Source organism: Apteryx mantelli, chromosome 16, assembly GCF_036417845.1.
Source record: "Apteryx mantelli isolate bAptMan1 chromosome 16, bAptMan1.hap1, whole genome shotgun sequence".
Classification (NCBI taxonomy): Eukaryota; Metazoa; Chordata; class Aves; order Apterygiformes; family Apterygidae; genus Apteryx; species Apteryx mantelli.
Window position 1 is genome coordinate 6,186,288 of NC_089993.1, and position 26,600 is coordinate 6,212,887.

Here is a 26,600-nt window from a genome sequence, read left to right on the forward strand (position 1 = left end):
TCCTCTAAGCCTCAGGTAATAGATGCTGTTAAGGCAGATTTAACAGGTCAGTAATCTGAACTGGAATTGCTTAAGAATCTTATTCAGGTATTTAAATAGCAATGATGCAGACTTTGTTTTAAATTGGGATCATGAGATACAACACGGTATTTTAATGGTGATTAGTGAATTTGGGATCCTGCACCATTTTGTTTGGCCTGTTTGCAGGCCACCATACTTTTCTTTATGGAAAAGACAGGTTGGTAAATTAAATTTGCTCAGTGGATTGAAAACCTTAAAACAAACAAAACAAGTCCTAAACCCAGACAAAACAGCTCATCTTTTTCTTTTAGTCAAAAAGCACACTGTAAGTACTGCCATGAAAATTTGGGTTGAATTATGAGAGTACTTAATCTGATTCCATGTTGGGTTTGAACATAAACAAATTAGAGTTGTTAATTTTGTGAGGAGTCTCATCTAGATTAGGCTTTACCTTGAACTCCCACTTTCAAATTCCCTAAGAAAATGAGACAATAATTTGCTGTATAAACAATAACAGTAGGGACCAAATCTCTCTGGATGCCCCCATCTGGCAGAGGAAATCTGGTTGTTAGCATATCAAAAGACTTGGTGAATTTCTTCAGTTTATGTAGAGATTTAAATAAACAGAACTTTGTAAAACTTTTGTGCCTATGCAATAGTTCCTGCTAATATGAGGAACCGTAGAACATACTTACTGCAGACAATGTTTGTGGTTTTTTGTTTTTTTTTAAGTTGAGAAGAAAATCTCTAGCCTCCATTTCTTTACATACAGAATATTTAATTTCTTAAAATGCAAACAAAATCCCCAGCTCTCCTATCCTCTAGGCATTGCTTCTCTATGAAGGTAAATACCAACCTGATAGCAAATGGATGCTGCTTTCTTGCTGCAGTTAAAAAAAATATATAGTTTTGGGATCTCTCGTGGTAATTTTTTTTGTTTTTTTTGTTTGCATAACAACTATTATCTACCAAATGATCAGTTGTCTTGAAGGGCTAGCAAATAATGCTGGGTTCTGTATATTAGAATACAGGTTCTGAAACTCCGGCTGATCTGAGGTTCTCTATCTGTTACAGATAGTTTCATAAAAGCCCGGGGTGGGGGATGTATTGTCTGTTTGTTTTTTCTTTTTCCATGAGTACAGTATTCTCTACCTATGCACCTATGTGACAGGTTGTTTCCACCTCGTTGTTAATAGCCATCACGTACATTTCCTCAGTTCCTTGGGGCAGATTAGGTTTCTGTCCCCCAAAACAAGGTCCCCTTCGATGTATTTTCTTTTAAGTGACACCTTTGCTACCGTGTTACCTAGGAAATGAAAGGAAGGCAACTTCTGGAAATAACAGGGTTAAACTTCTATTCCATGTTTTTATTCCTTGGATTTTTTTAGTTAATTTATCCATCTATTTTCTTGGATGTGTTAAAGAAGACCAAAACAGAACAGTTTTGATTGCTATTATGTATGTGAAGAAAAGGCAGAGTTTTAAATAAAAATGATCTGTCGGAGATTTTGAGTGAAGTATCTGAGAACATTTTGTACAAGCACTTGTGTCTCAACAGAAAATGCATATCACAAAAGTAAAACAATGAAAAGATTTATTGGCTGAAACAATTTCCATTGTCATGTAGTACATAATTAAATATTTATACCTACTCAGTGGGGTAATAAAAGCATATTCAGTTATGTTGCAGACACTACCAAATGATTGTTGAGGCATCTAATAATGTTGCAACTCTTAAAGTATATAGTATAAACAAGACTTGAGAAAACCAAAACCGTTATGGGGAAATAGTCTGTGGTCTGGAATTTTCTTGTTTGTTAAAAGAAATAGCGAGACGTATGTTAAAGACCATAAGAAATCTCTGGTAGCCATAAACGTGGATTTCGAAGGCATTCTGCTGACGAAGGTCTCAAAAGCTGTAATAGTTTGGGGTTGCTCAGGGAAGTGTGGTTGTCCTTTGTGACTAACCCAAGCCCTCCGAACTCTTAGGAATGCACCAAGAGCTGTCTTTTTCTTTACCTAGGATAATGTAATAAAATTTTTAATTCTTCCCTTTCTTCCCAAATATAAATCGTTAGTAGTTTCACAGTGGGACTCTGTAACACAGACTCTGTAACATTTCTCTCGCTCCCTTGCCAGTTAAACAAGAATGCTATGGAGTCCTGAGTTTGCTAAGGGCCTTTTGGGACACTGTATTGTAGTTATGACTTTGATTCATGAAGATAATTTGCACTAGCTTCTATTTAGACATATGAGAAATCTCATTAGCTTCAGCAGATAACTTGCCTAGCGCCTTTGTCAGCCTGCCTGTTGTCTGAAAAAGAAGGAAGCAGCCTCTTTTGCTCAAGCATCTTTCCTTGTAGGTTTATAATTCCTCTTAGACTTGTTCAGTGCAGGCATATCTGTGCAGAAAATTCTTACCCTTATTTCTTCTGGGACTGTTTCTGTTTACCTTTGTCAGCCAAGGAGCTCCAGCTCTGTCGTGACAATTTTGTAATTAGCTGTTGCTAGCAACAACTTTGCTTTCAGATGGATGAGCACTCTTAACCCTTGCGTTGTTGCCTTATGCCAAATTTCTTCTTTCTTACGTCTGCGAAGGTGGTGTGTGCTTCCTTTGCATGCAATAGTAACCATTAATAATCAAACCCAACAGAGCACAGCATTTGTCAGAAATTCCATTGCTTCCAAACTGTTGGTGTAAATAAATGCATTCCTGTGAAAGTGTGATTATTTTAAAAGCCTTATAAAAGGAACTGGAATTATTTTCTCATTCCTTTCAGTGAGTGGGTCCATTGATTCTTAGCAACTTCACAATAATTCTGCTAAATGTCATTTTTCCTTTATTAAGATAAAAATTATGCCATCAGATTGTCAGGTGTGGGTTGCATTTCTATGACATGAATGCATCAAACTATGTTTTAAAACAGCTGCAATGAATTATGGCAAATAAGAAAAATGTTTTCCTACTTTTGCTAGTTGACATCATAGAGTAAATGGAGAAAATGGAAAGCTATCAGCATTGTCTATAGTCTGTGCTGCCAGATGCCAGCATTGATTAAAAAAAATAATAATGATGATAATAATTAAAAGATAAATGTTTAAAACCAACTTATAAGCCTAGCCAAAAGAAATCAAAGCCAAGCAGGCTAGTCATATGAATGGTATGCACAACATAAGTTAGTTGAATATTACTTTTTTTCCTTAGGATCTCAAAAAAATCAGTAGTGAGTTTGAGACAGGACTTCTTGTAGGACTCTGATTTTTTTTAACTTTGAATTAGTATATGGTAAACCATTACTTGGTCTTTTTTTCTTCTTTTTTTTTCTTTTTAATTTCTTTTCTCCATTGTTCATAATTACCCTGGTAAAATAGTGATAAATTTTTTGATAGTGCCGTAAAAAAATTTTTTTTGAAATTATAAGAGTTGCAAAGTTATTAGCTTGAAAATGCTCTATAATGAAAGACTATCAGAAATGTTTTTTCTCTTTATAAAATGTGTTTAAAGTGTGTGGAAAATATGTTTAGTACCTTTTATAGGCTTATTGATAGACTGGAATGGGCTGGGATTTTGTTTGATATTTATAGGTTTAATTTATATCTAAGTAGTTTAAATTCCCGATTTATGCACACAGCTTTGGATTTATGCCTCTTGCCAGTGTTTTCTTGTTTGATTTATAAATGTCAGAATAAGTGCTAAGCTAAACGTGTATAGGAAATACAACTTCTTGAATCGTATATTTTTCTTAAATTTTTGTCAGTCAGTTCATGTATGTGATGTCCATGATGTCTGAATAATAAAAGAAAATTTTTCATGTCAGGTACTGTAATTAGCATAAATTCTAATTGGCATAAATCCATTTCTAGACATGAGGCAGAAATGGACATTTATTATCTGCATTTGTTTTACCATTTTTGCTTTTCCTTTTTATGACTTTTTCCCACAATAAGTAAATGAATGTTTAAAGCTCTTTAACAGATGTTTTCTTATTTTACTCAGGTGGGATATTTATGATGCATTAGTCTCTCTTATGTCATTTTATTTTGGCAGCTACATTCTGAACTAATTACCACATTAGAGAGATCTCCAAATAGAAAGTACGTGGGCAACCACTGGTTAAGTATCTGAGAGCATATTGCAGAGCCCATCATGACTGAAATATGAGGCTGCGGCACACTCGCAATCACTGCATGTGGCATAATTGTATTTCTGAAACACTGAGCTGTTAGTGCTCTGCAGCTTTTGATTGTGGAACTTTATGAAGGAAACACTAAAGACCTCTTAAGTTGTGGTGAATTACAATTACGAATAATTCACTCTGTGCTGGCTAGCGAATGTATATATTATGCTGTGAGAGTGTTTTACCTGAAATGTGACTGGAAGCAGTTAAGTAAGTGTGTGTGTGTTTGTATACATATGCATATTTTTTTTTCTTGCAGCGTGACTAAGAATTTGACTTTTTCTCTAACACAGCTGAAATGATAAGAATTACATGGTGCTAGTATAGAAGTAAGGATGCAACAAACCAATTTAAGTTTTGAATTAGTGGATGATTATCTGCTAGAGCTTTTTTGTGTCAACTTATTCATATCAGGCATTTATCTATAGCATTAGATCTTCAATATCTCTCTTCCAAAAAGCATGAAGTTTGCTGTCATACTAAAAGACAGTGTCCTATCACTTCTGTTAGCTATACTGGTCTGTGTTCCGTGTAGTTGACTGTTAATGGTAGCTGAAGATAAAAGAAATAAAAGACTGAAATATTTTCTCTTAGCTTTCACCAGGAAAATATGTCAGTATGGGAGAGAATGAGTTAGAGCGAGAGAAATAGACTGGAGCAGAGTGTTTAGGGTAACGAGCGGGGATGTCGGAGACCCGGCATCAACAGCTGCTCTGCTTGATTTGGAGCGAGTCCTTTAGAAAACTTTGAAAGCTGACCAAAGGTCTCCCACTTCTCCAGCTCCAGCCACGTGTCTCCTCATGCGTTTCCCTGCATGACTCCTGAAATGTTTCCTCATGTGTCTCCTCCCCTAGTGGCTGCTGCTCTTTCTTAAACATGTCTGAGCAAAGGCGCTACGCAGTATTCTGGCTGAAGCTTTGGCACATGATGGGTTGCTTACACTTGTTTTGGAGCTGATCGGACCCAGTTGAGTACGCCCAACACAGTGCTTATACATTAACTGATTGGGTGCCCATGTGTGAACTAACTGGGCACTCGTGTGAACTAATTGGATGCTCAAGCATGAACTGACTAGGCAATCATGCGTGAATGCAGTAAGCCCTGCAATTTATGCCTAGTACACCATGATAAATATTTCCTAAGTTGTAATGTATCTCGGCCCTCTTATTTTTCCTCAAATCTGAAATACCTCCCAAATTACACCAAAGTGAGGAGAAAGAAGGTCTGCTTCTGCTTATGCACTTGTATTAGGAGTACTGGGGAAGAGGCTGGGTTTTCTATTTGCCAAAAGAAAGCATGCAATTTTGTCCTAGCAGAAGTGCGCCATTCTTTGTTACATTCTTTTAGTTACCGAGACTCTTCAAGTATTGCTACTAGTTTCACTACTTAAACTATGACATTCTGATAGAAAGACTAAATACTGTTCTTCCATCAATTAAGGAATTAAGGTTGCTGTTGGATTCTAGGGTCTAAAGTGAGCTATGTCATCTGAAATGATAATTTCTAAAGCAGCAAAAAGTACCAAATATGAAGCAAAGAATCTGTTCTTTCTGTTTTTTCAATGCAAAATAGATTTCTAAGAAGTGTTATTAGAGTAAAAACCTATAAGATTACCCCTTCCCCCTCCTCCCCCCAAAAAAGGATCCACTTAGGAATTATCAGTCACATTAGCATTCTGTCTAGCTATTTATTTTCTGATCTGTAGCAACTGCTGTTTACTGTTTATAGATGACTATAAAGAGCAAAAGTTACACAATCTGTCTGCAGGAAAAGTAGCTTCCTTGTCTGCTTAGAAATTCATTAATGATTTGGCCAAAGGATTTCTACTTTTTCTAGCCTCTCTGATCCAAAGATTTATATGACTGTAACCTTGTATGCCATTAAAACAGGGAGCAGCCCTTTGCCATATTTGATTTAATTCAAGTCAGAGGTTGGGTTTGAATTAGATTAGATAATTCTGAAAAAATCTGAGCCAAATAACAGTATATCTGAATTATAGCATAAAAACAAATACAGGTTCAATGAGGATACAGTTTTGTTGGCAGCAGTTCACGAACTGTGACAAGCGTGTGTGTGAGATGTTCCAACTGAACTTAAATTCAGTAGAAACGTCAAGAGACATCTGTCCTGACTGACTGAAACAGTCCTTCCTTCATCTGGGAAGGATTCTAAAACCCACGGTCTAAATTCTGCTTTTCCTCAATGACATGTATGTTGATTCATTCTTCTTATAATTTCACTTTGGCCTGCTTGAAACCAGACCTTTAAGTGCGTGGCTTTAGACAGAAAAAAAGCAAAGATGATCTTCCAGGATTTGCTAGGGGCGTTTTCATTATGAACAACCTGGAAGCTAAGGCATATGTCTCTGTGAGAAGGCATAGAGGAATCGCTTCTGTTTCTAAGTCATCTTGCACTGTTTTTGGCTGGCAAGCCCTGTGCTTGGCTATGAATTGGAATTGGTCCAGGAGTGGACCTGCCTTCAGTTTCTGCTGGGTGTGGGGCTGGAGGAGGGTAAGGGCCATGTCAGGGCTGCCATTCTTTTCATTGCCATTTGAATGATGAATGTGTTTGCTGTCATCCACCCCAAACGGCGCTCTTGTGACAGCTTCTCCATCCTCTGGTTTGCGGCTATCTGCTGCTGTAGTATCTTCAGCTGTAGTGTTTTGGGAGCCAAGTATTCTGGTCTGTGAAGTATTTTCCTAACTTTCCATTCTAAGAAGTTGCTGGAGTAGCTATTATGGTGATAGGATCCAACGAAATGTTGTGAGCTTTTCCAGAACTTCTATTTTCCTTTTTTGTGGACTTGTAAATGTTCACTCTTTCCAGTACATAATGTCTCATATCTTTGGGATTCCTCTCCTAACTTTTCAGTGGGATTCCATGGGAAAAAGGCAAGTTAGAGCTTGAGTAAAGCAAGTCCATGTTTTTCAAGAAGGAGGATCCATATCTGAGTGTTGTAGTCATTGTTTGAATCCTTAGTATGATATAATGGTGATTGATTGATTGATTTCTTTTATTTATTTATTTATTTTTACAAAAAGCAGTTTTAACTTTAAAGTTGTGTATTTGCATTTGAAGGACTGAATGATAAAGAAGTCAAAAGAAGCAGGATGCAATTCGGTGGGGTGTTTTTGAAGAAGCCGGCGGGCCCCAGGGAGCTGGCTACAACCGTAGGCCAAACGAGGCCAAGTGCTGTGTTGCCCTTGGAAAGGCAACGTGCCATCGGCTGCGGCGGGAAAGGAGGCGAAATGGCAGCAGCGTAGAGGAGGTGGTGGGAGGCAGCCGGGGGGTTGTGCAAGGGCGAGCGGTGCCGGGCCCCAGCTGGGAGCTAGCGCTGAGGAGCTGTGTGGCCGCGTGGGCCAAGGGGAGAGCAGTGCGTGTCGTTTGCCCCGAGGTTAGCAAGGCCCGTGACAGAGTCTCCCGCAGCCTGCTGGTAGCCGCTGGGCGAGGCGTGGAGGGGAGAAGCGGGCTGCGAGGCGGGTGGGCCAGTGTCTTGCTGGAGGCAGGAGGAAGCGCCGGCGAGGGCCAGGTGCTGACGGTGTTGCTTGGGGTGAGTGTTGGGGCTGATGGTGGTGAAGGTGCGAAGGAAGGGCTTGGGCGGAGGTGGTGGGCAGGGGGCACCTGCCGCAGGGTTGTGGGTGACTTCAGAGAGCGGGGAGGGCGGGAAGGCCGTTGGCCGATGCCCTGGAGGGGAGGGTGTCCGCAGGCTGGGGAAGCGTGCTGGCAGAAACCTGGCGGAGGGGAAGGGGAAGGGGAGGGCACGCACGATGCGGCGCCTGCTGCGGACCACCGCCCCTGCAGCGCGCGGGCTGGGGCCGGGCTGGCTGAGGAGCAGCTCTGCGGAAAAGGCCCTGGGGGCGGCGGTGGCGGCAGCGCAGGGGTAAGAGGAGCGGCGAGCGCGGTGGAGGTGGCTGGAGGAGAAGGCGAGCCTGGGTGGTGCTGGAGTGCGGCGGGCAGGTGGGGGAAGCAATAGCTGCCCCTTGGGCGGCCCTTGCGAGGGGGCGCGTGGAGGGCTGCGTGCGTTTTGGGCTGCCCGGAGAGCGCGAGGCAGGCGGCGCCGTGGTGGCGGGGGCGAGGGGCGGCCCGCGGGCTGAGGAGGGGGCTGGAGGCCAGGATGCGGGCAGGAGGCCGCCGGCAGCGCCTGTGCCGCGGGGGCAGCCTTTGTGTGCGTGCAGCCAAACGGCGGGCGGGAAGGATGCGAAGGCAAGGGGCCCGAGCCCCCGGTCCTTGGCAAGGAGGGCGACTTTCAGGCCACAGCCGCCCCGGCTGCACTCGGCGCCCTCTTTGGGCGCCATCACAGTGGCCTGCTGCTGTCACCAGTGACCTCGCTGCCCATTGTCCTGGGCGGCATAAAACAGGGCGCCTGGGAGCGGGGCCCGGCTCACAGAGCTTCTGGCTCCCGTCGCGCCAAGGAGACTTGGAGCAGGCAGGGTGCGAGGAGGCCGAAGGCAGCTGCTGCCCCTCTTTGCGAGGCGCATTCAGGAAGCTTGCCGTGCGGGATGGACGGCAGGGCGGGCCACGACGGCAAGAGGGCGCTCCTGAAGCGGGCGAACTCCCGCTACCACCTGAGGACGCTCGTAGTCACCGCCAGTGGTCACACAAGGAGTGTTGCGGAGTCAATGGAGGTGGACCCTCCACAAGAAGCTGGGGTTCAACCGATGGAGGTGGACCCTCCGCAAGAGGCTGGGGTTCAGCCCATGGAGGTGGACCCTCCTGAAGACCGTGTGGAACCAATGGAGGTGGACCCACCGGCGGCGAAGCGGGCACGGCCCAGCATGGACACGTATGGGGTGGCCTGGAGAGTAGGGCGTCGCCGTGCCGCCAGGAGGGCCCCGGCCTCTCAAGGCCCTCTGCCTGGGCCCAGTGGCCTGCAAGTGGTTCGCCCGTGGCCAGCGGGTAGCCAAGAGCAGGCGAAGAAGGGGGCCGTGCCCAAGTGGGGAAGGAGGCGTTAGCCCAGCCCGCCAGCACAGGGTCCCGCGGCCATCAGTAAAAGAGCTGTTGACTTTGTAGTCTTGCGTGAGTCCTCCTTTCCTGCCCCGCAGCGCGCCCGTCCCCTGTCGCTGGTGTGTGCAGAGGTGGGATCTCTGGTGGCCTGAGGCGGGGAGGAGAGGGCCTGTCTTCCTTGGGGCTGTTGTGGCGGGGTGACAGGAGGAGTGCGTGGGAGGGGCCCCTCAGGTCCCGGGGGCCTCGAGGGTGTTTCTTTTGATCTGAGGAGGAGGAGGAGGAGGAGGCGGCGGCGAGTGGGGGCTTGCTGCCTTGAGCTCCTTGTCCCTGCGGCTGCCTAAGGGGTGGCTGAAGCTGGAGGCCGAGCCTTCCTGGGTGGGTGTGCGCAGAGCCTGAAGAAGAGAGGCGTCGAAGCAGCTGCAGAGCGAGTTGTTCCTTTGGAGAAGCCAGAGCCTTTGCTTGTGGCCGTGATCTCTGCAGGAAGGTGCGTTCTGCTCGCCTCCATAGGAGTCGTTTTCAGGATGGGGCTGATTTGTGACGAGCGTCCCACGGCTTTGCTCTCTGCCTGGCGCTCGGGAGGCTGCCTGCGGTGCTCCGTGCCCTGTCTCTGCTGCCCGACTCTGGGTGTAGCGCCTGAGACAAGAGGCAGCTGTGCCCGGAGCTGCTGCTTCTGCCTGTGCCTGGGACTGGTGTTCTCCAGAGCTGCTGTCACTGTTGCCTCTGGGGCTCTCTCCCGCTGTGAAGGTGTGCTGGGCACTTGGGGTTGTGTTTCAGGATGCTGCGCGCTGGGGAGGGTCTTCCTGGGGTTGCTGTCCAGCTGGTGTCACCAGCCTGCCTCTCCCTCTCTCTTGATGGTGCAGGAGAAGTCAGCTGTGTGGTCCTCAGCCTTGGAGGTGCTTCTCTGTAGAAATGCGGTGAGGTCTCGTGAAAGGGTGGGTGCGTTTCCTTTGTGCATACGGGCCCTCTAAGGAGACCAGTTTCATCAGAAATTTGTAACTAGACATGTAAGCATGGAAAATATTGAAGAAACTATTGCTGATATAAAAAAAAAACCCTCAAAATATAGTGTAAAATGATACCTGCTCACAGAAGAAGATCTAGCATTAAAAAATAATCAGAAACAAGTCTGGTCAAAGACCAGCAAAGAATAACCTGTTTTCCAAAAGATCACTGTTGCTTTTGTGTTTTAGTCTCTTATCAGTTTTCCATGTTTGCTGTTGTTTTAATCTTCCTTTCTAAAGCATGATTGGTCTCCTTCATTTTTTCTCCCTTTTGTTAGGCTTTTGTTTTGTTTTTTATACACCTGCTAAATCATTTCCCACTCTCACAGTTAACACTTAAATATCTGGCTACTAAAAGGAATAGTAAGATGCTCTCACAGTTTGCAGCACAATATTTTAACTGTTTTTTCAAGTTGTATACTTAAAAACAACTTATCTGGTACATTGAGAAAATTTGGAGCAATTTGTTCCTGTTTAAACACACTATGCTGTTTATGTGTTTCACTTACAGTAAGTCTTGTTTCATTCATCATTTTCAAATACATGCATAGACAGCAACAGCCATTCTTCAAACCACTATCTATGAAATAAATACTGTGCAAGTCTCTTTTCCTGGTAACTTTTTTAGAATTTCTACCTATCAAATAAAAATAAGTTAATTCTTTTGAATTTGTAGGATGGTGGTAATTTTTTTGGTTGCTTTGGAAAATGGAAATACTGGTTATATTGTGAAATTATATAACCATATCCATACCATATCCACACTTAACTAACACTTTAGTAAGATTATTTCACAGCTGGGAATTTTAGACTGGTTTCCCAATGTGACTGAGGTAAGAGATGATGGTAAATAATGGCTGTACATAGGATTTAATTCCTCAAAAATCTAAGATCCAGTGTTAGCAAGTCCTAGAACTGGTAAGAGATTCCGGAGATGGGTCCAAGCTGTTAGCTGTGACGGGATCATTCAGGGGGTCTTTTGGGTGAAGTGGAACATACTTCTTTTGGACCAGAAGGGTTTTGGTCTAATGAAGATCTGTTTTGCAGCTATAATGGATAGAACTAAGAATCAGCACAGGTGACAGTAGTTCATTTATATAGCATACAGTTAAGAATTTACTGTCACAAGGGTAAGAATTTTTGGTCCCATTTTCTGAAATTATGAAATGCTTCTTTTAATATAAGCAGGAATTATTTTATATATATATATATATATAATTTAATATAAGCAGGAATTCTCCATGGAAAACTACAGAGATGCAGGAAATGATATTCTGTTGTGGCATCATTTGATATGTTTTACCATGCCTTTAGATTAGACAGGAAATTAAAGCCGTATCCATAAAGACAGGTTTCAAAGGAAGAAACAATGTGAGTGGTAGCACTGTAACCAGTTTCTACCAAAAATAGTGGCAGTCCTAAAATCTTTATTTCCTATTCTAATCTTTCATGCTTTTTGTCTTGTTTGTTATACTAACATGTTTTATACCTCAATGGGCTATTCTTAAAAATAATATAAAGTAATTATTCCAAAGAAATAGAAAATCTTTCTGTAGCATTCCATTATAATTATTGCAGTATTATCCAAATTACCTGCTTGAAGAACGTGAAGTGTAAAGTAAGTATATCCAGTAGTTCTGTATTCATTTTCTAATGACCTTGTTTCCCCAGGCACCTAAAATTTTCCATGGAAAAAAAAAAAGCGAGAGAAAAATACAGTTGTTTAGGCAAATTATTTTTCACATATGGGGCTCTAGTGTGGGTGAGACTGTTTTTCTTTTATAATATTTTCTTGAAAATTAATTCACACATAATTATTTATAGAAGCATATGAAATTACCTTGTCAGATTATGAGTAAGTGTTATTGGTAAAAATCTATAACAATAAAAAATAGATGGTTTCTTGTGAGGAGAAACACTCTTACAATGCTAGATTAAAAGAATAACATTTCTGTATTCTAAACAGTTTTGTAAATAACTTTTCACTTTATTGCAATACACACTTTTTTTGGAAAGTTTAAAAATCTAGCCACGAGGGAAGAACAACTGTGGTGTGTGAAAATAATTTATTTTTTTCCTTAAAAAAAAAAAAATCCAATTCAACTTTTCTCACATTTAGGGAATCATATAGCCTGCTTGCATAACTAGTGTGTGGAAAAAATGTGATACTAGTGGGTTGCTTTTCTTTTTAACTATTCATTATTTATGAAATGCGGAGAAAATAGTTAGGAAATCCCCTGAAACAATAATTTCTGTAGCTATATTTTGTTGAAAGGATTTTGTCATACTGGTTTAATTCCAATGTTAAAAGTTAAAGCTTTTTTTATTCTGACCTACATTTAAAAAAAGTTAGAAGAAGTCTCTCTAAATGTAATATATATATTTTATGTGTAATATGTATTAATATACATTATATAGGACAGGAAGTATGTGAGTTGAAAAAAATCCCATATTTGTTTAATATTAGTTTATGATATGTACCAAACATTTTTATCTTGGCAATATTTTCTTATGTTGTCACCATTATTTTTGCTTGAATGCACATGAACCGTGTGGCAGCAGATAATTCTGTGCTCTTAATGTGTGGTATTTGATGTGCACTCTATAAGGCGTTAATCTAGTGAGTGCTGGGTACCTGAATAGGTGTCTGTATTTGATGGCTTCAGAGTTGTTTCATTACATGTAGAAAGACTATGGTACACGAACAAAAGTTGCGCATGAAGAGACTTGCCACTTCTGTGCCCAGGAGTATATATTTGCAAATGTGCATAATATTGTTTTTCAACAAGATTTTGAAGATGCGTTTCATTTTCTATATTTGTTTACTCCATTAAGAAGTTTTTTTTTCAGAGTTTTTCAGTTCTCTATTAAGCAATTCGCCCAATCAGGCTGCACTTATTTAGGTACTTGGATATGGATTCAGGTTCTTGATTTTTATCAAGCAATTTTGAAAACACTGACCATATTACATAATTACGTAGACATATGTATCAATTATGTAAGAATTAGGTAAGGCAAACTTTAGTGTGTATGTATGTATGTGGAAACATGTATGTAAGTAGGAGTATATTTGTTTATATTAAAGAAAACTAGTGAGGGAAAAGAAACTGCAGCCTGAAGTGCAATCATGTGATAGTAATAAAAGTACACTTGCACATTTTTGTGTTCTGGACATGAGTTGTTAAAATTCATGAAGACTGAATTAAGATGAATTTGTAGGAAATGTAGGGGGGGGGAAAAAACCTGAGGTCAGTCTGATAACTGTTGCCACAAGTATAGCGAATCGTTCCAATCGTTCCTCACAAAAATGGAGTCTCCCGTTCTCCGAGGAGTTGCCAGCTGGGTGGACACGGAGTAGAAATTCTTGGCTGTCATGGTTGATAATCATACAGTCTTTAATGGAGATGAGTGCTTGCAGTTCCAGGTTTCGTTACATTTCTCTGAGCGGACAGCCTCTTTTTGTAGTGTTATCCCCGTTTTAGCTCACTGGGAAGATCTGCAGAGCTGCCTTCCCTCATTCATACCAGCACACACCATGCCGTTATGGTGAGAGGCCTAAGAGGGGACATATAAAAATGCACCTTTTATACAGCATCAAAGAGTTTAGTTGTCAGAAGAAGCTTTGTTAAAGATTTTACAAGATGAGACTGCAGAGGTGTCTTGGTTTTGTTTGTTATGAGTTGTTTGACTTCTTAAGCTTATTCCTGAACTCTGTCAAGAACCAGAACCCCTCCCTGTCCAGCCAGCTTCTTTCCCTCTCCCTCTGCCCTCCTCATTCCAAACTCCCAAAGCTTAGGGTTGCTAGCAGGGCTCACCTGGTACCTTTTAGGCAAGGTAAATGCTAAAATAACTTGTTCCATCTGGGGGTTAAGATAATTACTGTTTGTAGGAGGGCAGGGGCAATCAGCTGGGAACTCCCAAGGCTGCGGGGGCTTTCGGTTCGTATTTGAGCTAGTTGAAGGTTTGATGTGTGCTGCCATTGCAGGATCTGCAGAGGAGGTTCTCGTTTAATTCTTTCATCCCTTTGTGTATGGATAGAGCGATGAAAATTCTTACTAAGATTTCTTATACGATCTGCTGGGTCATTTTGAAGATGGATATGATGCATATAGCAACTTGCACAGATTTTGTAAAAGAAACATTCTGGAATATTTGTTTGAGATGGTATGCTTCAATACAAGCTTCAAAACAGAAGCCAGATAAGCAGTCTTTTCAAGCTACCATTAGCTGATTACTTGAATAGGCCAGCGAGTCAGGGCCTTGAGGTAGAAGGGCTCAGACTTACGCAAGTAAATGTGGTAAATCTGTCTTGAAGCAATGTGCCACTCGAGCTCGATGTGACTGGGTCGTTTGTCAACAGGGTGTCTGCCAGTTTGAGGAGGGGGGTATTTGCAGCCAGCGGCTCTCTGAAGCTGGCACGACTCAAACACCGCAATAGGGACAGTCCTCTTGGTTTAGAGTAGCTGACGGGAACTTACTTGTCTGTGCAAATAGTGGGGACCTAGCTTCTCAGCGTTCAGGGTCTCCTTTCATTTGATTTTTGGACCTCTGTTATGAAGAAACACATTTTCTGAAAATTGAAACATCAGCACCAAACCGGTTTAAATAGCGGTACTTGTGGTGTAACATGGAGTTTACCAGATAGCCTGTCACACACTGCAACAGAAAGATTTTGTTTTATACTGATAGATAGGTCTGTACATAAATGTAACAACCTGTTTTGTCTGAAGTTGCAGGGTGAGCGCCATGACTGTACAAGGTAGATACTCTTCCTGTGTGCTTAGATTGCCAGAATGAGTAGCTGAAGCTTCTACTGGAATACCTCTAACCATACAATTTGTTCTGACTGAGGAGGTTTTAGCATCTCTGTACTTGACAAATGACTGAATTAATTTTTGTCTGTTGCAATCATTCTGTGTTGCAGAAGGATGTTACCTTACCAATACTCTGTTCTGAAGTAGAAATTAGAATAAATTAAGCTTTGGTATATATTAAACCTGAGGTAATTCTATGCAATTTCCCTCTGTATTTTTTAAAACACTGTGAGATTTGTAGCACATTTATTTTAGTAATCAGGGTTTTCAGTTAACTCTGCACCATTATCTGTAGCTCATACCAAAAATTCCCCTTTCCTCTCGCTAGAGTCAGTGCATAATTTTTGTTTTGAAGGCTTCTGGTTGCTCCTTCTTAGGGCTTATGTCAGCATTTATAATATGATGGATTATGTAAAATTTACCATTAATTTAGCTTATATTCAAAACACACTACTTTTAGTATGTGGTCCTTATGCACTAGCCTGGGTACATGAAGATCTGTGAGATAAGACCACATTTACTATATGATTTCCAAGGGCGACCCTATAGAAAGGAGGCAATGTGTAATACACATTTTCATGCACTCTGTAAGGTTTTGTACTTGGTACTACTGTTTTGTAAAGTTAAGATTTTGTAAAGTAAAGATTGTCAAGGATGCTGCTGTGTACAGCTGCAGTGCGTTGTAGTAATAAGAGTTAGTTGTCTGGATGTTGGGTCATCTGGACATGTTTGTAACCAAAATGACTTGGTTGAATATTCAGAATTTTGGATTCTTGGTTTTTTGGTTTTTACTACCAGATTAAGATGTGCATAGGTTGACAAAACAGAAAAATCTCAAAAAGACCATGCCATTCAGGAGAATCAGAGAGCTTCAACTAACCCATTAGCAGCAAATCCATGTGGCAAATGATGAAACATGCCTGTGCTGCCAATACAATTTCCTTGAGTTATATGCCAAGGAAATAATCTCATTTTTCTCATTGATTTTGCTAATTGCATCTGTTGACCATGTAGAAAATAAAATTACATGTAGATAGTTAAAAAATTAATACTGCTCAATTGCTTTCCTATACCTTTTAAAATATAATGTACTCTAAGTAAAACCAGCATGTAAAATACTGCTGTCCCCATCTACCAAACAGCAGCCTTGAGAGGTGGGTTTCCTGGGAAAGAAATTACTGAAGCACCTTTGGGAGGCTGTACAAATACTCTGGTGTCGGGAACAGATAGTCACAGACTGTCATCTCACTCGCTGAGGAGCCCGAGTTCAGACACCGCTGCCTGACTCCTGCGGAGTAACTCTTTCTGCCTCAAGAGCTGATGAAAACTAGAAAGATCCAGGGGAGGACAAGAAAACAAACCTAAAATTAATATAAATGCAGGAGAGATTTTCCATAGGAAGATATTTTACACAGAGGCTAATATCTATGGTGAAGCCATTGGTGGGATTGCAGTTTAGTATTGACATTCCTGAGCTAGTTTTGAACTATCTAGGTTAAATAGCAGTTGAGCTGTTAAATTTTTGTGTGAACAGCATTCCCAACTCCCATTTGTGGCCTTAAAAAAACATCTTGTGAATAAGCAAGAATATCTTTTTCTCCAGATCTCCTTGTGAAGCCAGAAAAAAATTAACACTCGCTTTCAGAAAGTTATTTAGGAAGCTCAAGGGACTTTTTAAAGCTAAGAAACCAGAGACTAATTTGCTGCTCAGGACAAAGATTTTCTCTGGCTGCCAGTGCTTCCACTTCCAACAACCAGCTGAAGTATGCTCCGGAGCAAAATGGGACAGCTAGCAACCTACAGCAATGGAGCGAGTACGAACTGAAGATGTCAGGGCGGTAACAGCTTGATTATACTGATACTTACCCTGGTAGCTGACAGATGCAGCAGTTGCCTGAGAAACTACTTGGCAGAGCATCTATGAGTGGCAGGCAGCCACTCTGAGCTCTAACACCTGCTTAGGTCACACTGTTATCCCAGGTCTATTTAGCAAAAATACCCTCCTTAGATTTGACACAGTAAAATACTGCTCTCAGACAGCCTAAATTAATAGGGAACTATGTATTCATCCAAAGGCTAAAGTTAGTCTTTTATTTAGCTGAAATGTAACATACTACAAAATAGCTGGTTCTTGTGCATGTCAAAAGAAAACATTTAATTCAGGGTTGACAACTATCAAAAAGAAATGTGTAGGCAAAAGTAGAAAAAAACCTGTCCTGACTTAAATAGACTGCTATATAAAACTAGCATGAAATGAGCAGGATTAACTCCTTGTTTGAGTAGTTATCATGGTGCAAGAATCTCCCCCCCACCCCCCCGGAAGCCATGTAGCAATGCTAAAAATCTGACAGTCAACCTTTTCCCTATGACATTTCAATATGATTTACGCTACATTGCCTGAAGACTGCTGACTTGCAGACAGCTAGGGGGGGTGTCACTGGGGAGAGGAAAGTTATAATCTCACTTTGCTTCATTCACTGAAATCTTAAGAATGTTTAGTGTTCAGAGATACAATCTATACATCAGATTGATGCTTACTTGTGAAATAATTAATCTGTTACTATACTGTGCATGTGATCAATGTCACAATAAATGATGACAGACCGATTGGTTTTCCCATTCTATTTTACTCTTTTTAGCTGTGAGTAATATGATCATACACTTACATAACAAGCCCCTGAGACAGCCAGAGCTTTTAATTGGTTTTAAATAGACTTTCTCCTTATAGAGCACTCCCCAAAGAAAGCTAAAAAGCTTTCACATATTTTAAATGGTAGGTTCTATTAGACCTAGAACTAGAATACTTCATTTTTTGAACAGAAAACTCAGAGCAAATAAGCAGCAAATAAAAGGGGTTTATAAACAACTTTACTGTGTCCTTACAGGCAAGTCCTTGCTTTACAGGCTTGGTTACAGCTGGCGACTTTCAGAGTTGCGGCAAAGCCTGCCCTGTTCCCTCGGGAAGTTTGCCGGTCGCCGCTGAGGCCGTCCTGGCTGCTCCCCACTCATCCCTGGGGGTTTTCCAATGACTTGAGCTGCAGGTTCCTGGCTTCCTGCTGCCATCTCTTGCCCCAAAAGCAGGAGCAGGCCTTCCTTTCCTGCAGGGGACTTCCACCTGATCCCATGACTCTTCTTAAGGAACATGAATTGTAAAACAAATTAAACATGCATTCTGGCACATCACTTTTCTTTCTGTACTTTTAAAATCAGGACCTATCCTGAAAAGCAGGCCCTATTTTCCATATAAAAATGAATGCTATTCCAGTATCAGTGCAGGTCCACTGCTATGACTGTTGTTCTCACAACTGTAATTCTTAAAAAGTGTGTTCGCGTTATACAGTCAGGTATTTTAGGGTAAAATTAACTGAACTATCTTTGCTTTAAACCTGGCATTCTGTTTTGTATTGAGGCTTTGGTGGTTGTTCATTATTATTGTCACATGTTGGTGGAAAGACAGAACCCAGCTCTTTGGAATAACCTGCTTTTAAATTACCAGGATCTGCAAGTAGGACTTTCATTCTGTGCAAGAAGTATCCGATTATATCATAAGGATAAGTTTCAAAAGGTTTTCTTCATTTCCTGTGCTCAAATTACAGGTAGTGATGCTGTGCTCAGTTAAATGGCTGCTGTATTTCACTCAGAAGACATTCTTCCACTGATGGATTAAATGCTTCACAAGACATAATTTGTATATCGGGTTTTTTAAGTGTATTGGCTTCTTCTGGGGAGAAAGGAACTATATAACTATTAGGTGATATTATGAAGTTGTTGTAACTCATAAAATTTAACGGAATCAATGAAATACAAAGAAACTTGTTAATAATGACTGCTGCTGGTTACTCCATTTTTATTTGGCTGCTGACAGAAAATATTTTTCATTCACTTTTACTTATGTAAGCATAAATCAAAACAAAACAGATAAAATACTGCTGGGTGGGAAAGGGTGATTTTAGTGTGGCTATTGAGCAGACACTATATAATATGTTAAATATCAGCCTGTCCTATGCTTTTCTGTAAGTAGTGTGAATAAGGCATTAAGACATGAGGTGTGGCATATTAGCTGGTTGCACGGCACAGAACTGTGGTTTTAAAAAGCAAAACAAAACAAAATTGCCAAGAATTAGCCTGGAATTTACTTCATAGTTAAGAGGACCCTTCATCAGGAAAATCACTATTGTAAGAGGAGAAGAGTCTGTGCTTTCTCCAGAGAAAGCAGGGTTACCTTAGGCTTTTTGTACTGTATAGTATAGGACAAAGGAGGAAAAAGGTAAACTGCTGAACTCCTTTAACCATCCTTCTGCAGAGGTGGTGTGTGCTACCAGCAGAACTCTTCGGCTTTCGCCGACTGTACCTGATACGACACAGATTTTGTTCTCTCCTTGCAGAGTGGTACAGCACATAGCCATTCTGGTCTAGCTTCTCACTGGCCACAGTGAGCTTTCTTGTAAGTACGTTAGCATAGTTCAAGATCCTTAACATGAGATTCAAATGAAATATCTTTACCTCTGTCGAGTGAAATCATTTATTCTCATTTTGTTAGCTAAGGTAAGGTTATTATCGTGTACTGAATGATGTAGCCTCCTCATTGGAGAGATTTCTGTTTTGATTTGAATAAAACTCACTGAATATCCCCAGTCTATTGATTCAGTATGGTACAGGATTTTATCTTTCTGCGGTGAGAACTACCTTGGATAAAGCATTTTCATCTTCATTTTTATCTGCTCAATTTTAAACTTTTGTTTAAGAAATGCTTTCTTTCATCTGCCTAAAGGGGGTGGGATCATTTTTAAGTCAACCAATTTCCAGAAAATCTTCCAGTCTTTTCTGTGGCTGATTTATTTATTTTGTCATTGCTGCATTTCCTTGCTGTTGTGAAGAAAAGAGATCCTAAGTTCTCTGGGACAAAGAATTTACAGTTTGTTTATAAGGCTGTCAGAGTAGTGACATCTTCTTTTGATTGTTTTCAAATCTCCAATGAAATTTTGTATTTGCTATTGTAATTATGTAAAATTCACTGATGTATTGAGGCAGTAGACTATAAATGTCCAAGGCTTAATCTTGTCTTTAGGTTATACTAATACTGCAATATCAACAGTGACCTAATAAATAGTTTGCTGTTGGGACATTATTGTAGGCTGGCAGAGGAATCCTTTCTGCTGCAAATGGCAGCTATTTGGCAGTAGGTCTGGTCTGTGACCCTAAAACCTGTGCCCTTACCTCACTAATGGAACAGTGAGATGTGGTATCTCCTGGCTAATTTGCTCTCCTAATTTCCAAATTCTTCTGCTTTTTCATTGCATGTACAGGTAGACTTCTGCAGAGCATCTAACCACCCGCTTTACAGGAGCTTCAGCACCCTTACATTTAATTCCACAGGAGGATTCTCAGGAGAAGTGTGCTTGAAAACATGGTCCTTTTACGTCTACACTGAAAGAAAGAAGTTTGAAATATAACTGTTACTGTCAGATGTCCACTTTAGATCTTCAGGTAAACTGAACTGAACAGTAATGCAAAGCTCCACGTTTCATTCTGATTACCAGCAGCTTTTCCATTTCTGATGACCCTCTAATAGCTTATTTTCCTGAAAGACTAAGGTAGACTCCACACAAATGGCTGTGTAAATAAACCAAGATACTACTTTTCCATCAGTGTTTGTGTAGTCTTAAGAGTTCTCAGAGAGTATTCATTTTAAACGCTGTCAAAGTATTTGAAGTCATGAGCAGAAGATACAGGAGACAAGAATCAGACTCCATTATTAATATATGTGTATCTAAAATAGGGGTTATAATCACTGAATAATGAATTTGGGTGACAAGGTAGGTCCTCTCCTTTTTATGGAACAGGAGGTTTCCTCTCTAGAAAAGAGGAGCTTTGTTAATCATTATGCCAGGGTGCTTTTTGTTTGTTTCCTGCTCTTTTAAGAACTCTCCTTCTAGTGATACATGTACTGGTAAAGGTGAATCTTTCAAGTTGGGAATGTACGTATATGCTTGTTATAGTCTATTTTAATATAAATGAATGAGGCTTTCGTCTTTGAGGTATCAAATATAGCCTCTGTGAAAGGCCTTTGTTTTGTCCCAGGAGTCTCTTTTTTTTTTTACTGGATGGACATATGTAGGTAACATCACTGCAGACAACATGATATCCTTTGCTTTGGAGGCTTAACAGAGACATTAGCTTGTTTCAGGCAGTGCAGACTTGAAGTGGAGTGTGAATGATCAATGTTTCAACCGTGTTTTCATCATTAAAGCCATTTACATTTAAGAAGACAATCTCTCCCTCAGCTATTAATAATTTATCACAAGGAGGCAGTGTCCTGGAGTATTGATTACATATCTACTAGCTTTCCTGTGGTAAAAATCCCTCTGGATTTAGCTGAAAAATCTTGATAGGAACTTTTCACAGAGAGTTTGGCAGTTATTCTTCTCTCCTTCCCCTCTTCGCTCAGCCTTATGAGTTCTTATAACAAAAGTCCCCTTTTATAGCGTTCATGCACAAAGAATCCACACAACAGAGTAGCATGTGATTATTTTTAGCTAATTTGGTTGAACTGATCGCTTCGTGTATTTTCTACATGCAGTAAAGACTCTCTTGGTCTGAGGCTTTGTTTAACAATTAAAAAAGTTTAGAACAGCAGTTGTGTGTTCCCAGAAATCATGATATACAAAATATAAACAGTTGCAGAATTCTTCATGGGAAGGAGTGCGATAGGTGGTGAGATATAAATGTCAAGATGCATAATAACTTACTGGCTATTAATGAGTTCTACTCTCTAAATACATTATTTATTCAAAAGTCTTGCAGAAATGAGGCTGTAAAAACTAGATTTGTCATGTTTAAAGTTTACATAATTTACAGTTTACACGGCATTTATGGTATAAAGAGATAAGCTTATCACTATGCCTTGTCTTCTGATTTTAGTGATTCCTATTAGAATATTTTTAATTAGAAACCGTACTAATTCATTATTATCTCACAGAAATAATGGGTATTTGTCAATTAATTTAAATGATGGGGTTTCTTTTCTAATTGTGAGGTAGAACTGGCTTAGCTAATATTTGGTAATATCTTGTTACTATTTGCCCAGCTTTGAGTTCGGTTGCTTGCAGCAACAAAAAGTTTCATGTATATGATTCTTTCTCTTACTTTAATTCCACCCAAAGAAAACTTGTCTTTTGAAATTATCATGCTGTTATTTTAGCCAAGACTGAAGTACTGTAAAAAGTACTGTGCTTTTATGTTCTCATAAATGAACTGTGGATTAGAACACAGCTAAAATAACACATTTCAAACTTGTATTTTTTAGAGCAGTTAATGTCACAAGGTAAGTATGGAAGAATATCCTTCAAGGATGCAGATTTACTAAATAAAAAATGAATATCTTGATTTTGTTATCTATAAATACTCTTTTTTGTGGATTCTAAATTTGGTAAAAATTGGCAAATCTGTTAGATCCATACTTAAAAGAATACTTGTGAACTAGTGATGTGTGGGTGGCTCTGTTATAAGTTAGTAATGTATGATCAGTATTACACTGAGCATATTTGATCATACTGATTTGACTATATAAATATGCAGTTAGATTCTATAATTGTATTTAAACGTGTATGCACACACATATATACAGAATGAGAACTTAACCGGTATGTGTTGTTTTCCATGTGCGCTATATCTTAAACAGTCATCTTTACTATATTTTTGGGTACGCTTTCAACAAATGCATCTTTTGAGTGTTTTGCTCTGTGGTGTTTGCAATAGTGTTCAGATGAGACTGATCAGGAAAGATATGTTAATACTTTTTTGATTAGTGAATGTGAAAGACTACAAGCATGATTCTTCAAGCTCACTTTGAAATTCACCATCTGCAGACATTGTGTTTCTATCAACGGATTACTTAAATGTTAACAGAAGGTGAGCATAAATGTGGCAAACAGCAAAGAGAAATTCATGTTATTTAACTGTAGAATTTGAACATTTAGGTGTGCAGAACTTTTATATAATTTCACCTATCATATCCATAACGTATACCATATGAGCTAGACGGTTGTCACCTAGTTGTTGCCATTCCTCTAAATAGGGAGTTCTACAGAAAGTATTGATTTCTTTGGAGTGATTTTTCCTTGTTTCTAATCCTATCTTTGTTTCTCAGTGTACTATGGGCGTTCATATGGAATGAAGCAGAGCTAATTAATCTAGGTATTCCTGTGGCTGCATAGGACCTGGCTGAATTGGCTTTTTACCCAAACCTGACTTTAGTTCTCTCTAATCATCTTGTACTTTAAGATTGTGCTCTGTGGATACCATGGGGCCATACTGTGAGTCCCAACAGCAGGGGTACACTAGAGAGATCATATATTTTGTTGGGAAAATAATCTACTTTGTTTTACATTGTCAGGAATATTTTTTCACCCTGTAGAATAAAACACTTGTTATGGATTACAGAAGAACAGATTAAATGACCTTCTGGGTAAGACTAGTGGTCCATCTAACCTAATACTCTGTCCCCCATAGTGGCAATGGACAATGTTATTGAGGGACACCATGCAAGTTTTTGCAGTCCTTTCCTCTTGTACTCCTGCAGTATCCTCAGTCGTGGCATTAGGGATATTAGAGGGTACATCCCATTTGTGAGTGGAATTTGCTGATACCCTCTTCAGCAGGTTGCTAAGGTGAATTTTCTCTTGCAAAGCCATGTTGACTTTTTCCCAGCAGACTGTTTATCCAGGTACTTCAGTTATCTTATTCTTTTTTTCTAGAGTTTGCCATCTCTAAGCATATATTTTAGCTGTCGTAGAAGATAGATTTTTATGTTAACAGAGTGACAAAATCTCATTCTGGTATGGCGCATACTAACTTGGGTGTCTGTTGTGTGTGTGTGTTTCCACATGCGCGCAGAGAAAAGGACTCTGATATTGGTTTCTTTTTTTTCCCTTCTTCTCCTTTCTCTCTCTCTCTCTCTCTCTTTTTTTTTTTCTTTTTTTTTGAATACATAGATGCCACTAATATTTTGGAACCCAACTGTTACAAGACAAACAGAAACCAGTCTGATGCTAGGTTTGTGATATATTTTACACAATAAGAGGGGAAAAAAGTTAATTAAACTTTCGAAAGCTTCTTAGAATGTCGCATTTTTCAGAGCTTCATCTCTTGATTCAGCACAGTGTTCCATAATGGTAAACAACTCGTAGATTTTTTTGACAATTCTTAGCTATTTTTCCAAGTCCTTAATTTAACATCTTTTTCTCCTAATCTTGACTTTTGATTTTGACCTTGTTAGTGGTGTAGCTGTTGTCATAGACAACATTGGGTGACTGCAAAGAAGGACTTGAACGTTGTGCATGGCTGTGTTGCATTTCTTCCATGTTCGCGGGAAATATCTGTGTTCCTGTAGAAACCATGGTAGAATAAAAGAATTGGATTTCTTCCCTTTGGTAGTGATTACTCCTCCTCACTCTTTCGCCAGGATTGTCTAAGGTGATGCTAACCTATTTTTCTTCATTTGGAATACAGATATTTGAAAAAAGAAAAATTTAGTTTCTGGTAGTGAGGTAGATAACTTTTATATGTTCTGTACACCATTTTCTTCCCTGTCGACCTTGTTGTTAACTTGACTGTTCAAATTCTTAGAATAGGAATTTGCTGTGCAAATACACTGATCTGCCTCATATAGTTCTTAGCTTTTCTCCAGTTGGTTCCTGGTGTTTGTTAGAATAAACTTTGTTTCACAAAGGTATGCTATGTTGTTTTCAATTTTTTCATCCTCCTTGTTTTTCAACGTCATCTTCTTTCTGTTGTATGTGCTTGAATTTCATGTCCTATTTTGATGCAGGATCTTCTGCCTCCTTAGAATATCTTTGTACACAGTGATGCACAGCTGCAAGCAATGACTGTTTTAGGAGCATATTTATTTTACAGTTTGTTGGCAGCACACAACCCCACTGTAATTAAAGAAACTCTGACTTGACTGTGTATAAGGGTGTGATAGCCAGGTATAATACTAAGGAAATACCTGTATTTCCTAGGAAAAACAAGTAGCTACTGACTGGCATTGAGATTGATTTGGTGTTGTTTTCAGTAGTTAATATTTTAATTCTATTCTTTTATTTTGCCATTGACAAGATGCAGTGAAAATAGCTGATGGAATATCTTTTCCAGTGAAGTGCGTACAATATATGTCTTAGTATAAGTATCTACTTTTGGCACAAAGGTTGCCTTTCTCCACTTCAGTGGACAGATAGTGTTTGTCTTCCACCAAGTAACTTCTTTGACGTAAGAATACTAGAGCATAAGTTCTAGCTGATCATTTTCAAATATTTCTGCTGTGCGTAGTCACTTCTTCTGAAATCCCTGAAGATGAAGCCAGAAGTGTATTTAGGCCATGACCAGAAATCTAGAAATCAAAGTATATTTTGAACTACAAGCCTTCATGCAGTTTTGCTTAAAAATGAAAAACAAAGACATTGTATTTTTGTTATTTGGGTCTGACTAGTGTCCATTAAAGTACCTACTATTATTTTGAAGATTTTGCTATGTACAGCTTAGTTAAATGCAGATTTTACCATAGTGAATTTTTACTGTTACTGGAGCATAAAGGGACAATAGTAAAAAATTACATGGCAGCTCCCAGCAAGGACATCAAAGCATTTTTCAAAACTTAATGAACTAAATCAAGCTAAATTAAATGGTGAAATTAAGTGATGTTGAAACTGAACCATTTTCAAAATCCTAGAAAGCACTGGAGAAGGAATAATAATACGTATTTTCTCTACAGCTTCAGCAGCAACAGCTACTCTAGTTTGTGAATTAACTTTATATTCAACATTTTGTCATGTACATTAGGTGTTATAGTGCATGAAATGAATACATAGTCACATACCACTAGCTGCAGTTCCAAGTGATGATCGACAATACTGCCTCTAGCTAGCTAACACTTTTTCCGATGAAATATTTTCTGCATGACCACATCACATGTCAGCAGGCAGCAATGGAATTTATGAACTAGCTGGAGCTATCGGTGCTAGTGAGAACCCAACAGAGAAAGATGTATGTTAAAACAAAAAAAGGAGAAAAAAGAAAGCCAAAGAAATAATAGCCAACCAGAAAAAAGTTGTCAATATTTCACAGAGGCATTTTAAACTAGCAGCTTAATGGCAGTGGAAATTCATATCTGTGTCCTATTCTTAAAAAATTCAGTTATTACTAAATATAGCCTCCACTTGAGCACGTTTCTATAGCTATAAATAAATGGAAGAAATCTGACACAAAATGAAAATTCCAGTTTTATCTCAGATGAGAACTGTGATTTGTTTGCAAGACTGGGCATTAGGAATGTTCGGATTCTTACCAGGCCAAGTTCTTTGCTGAAGTCAAGTCAATAAAGTTTTATTCTTTTATGGAAAGAGATCCTTCCTTAACATTTCTCCCAAGCTGCAGTGACTTGAAATGACGAAAGTCTGTCTTTTTTTCTTTCTTTCTTTCTTTCTTTAGGTATTTATCTAGCTAATCCCCCCACTCCAAATTACAATACGTATGTACTCTGTGTAGAAGTGGACTTGAAAGGAGCTTGCTTATATATATATTAATTGAAAAGCAGTAAGAAGAATATGAAGAATTTTTTCAGACCTTTGTACCTGTTGCAGTTG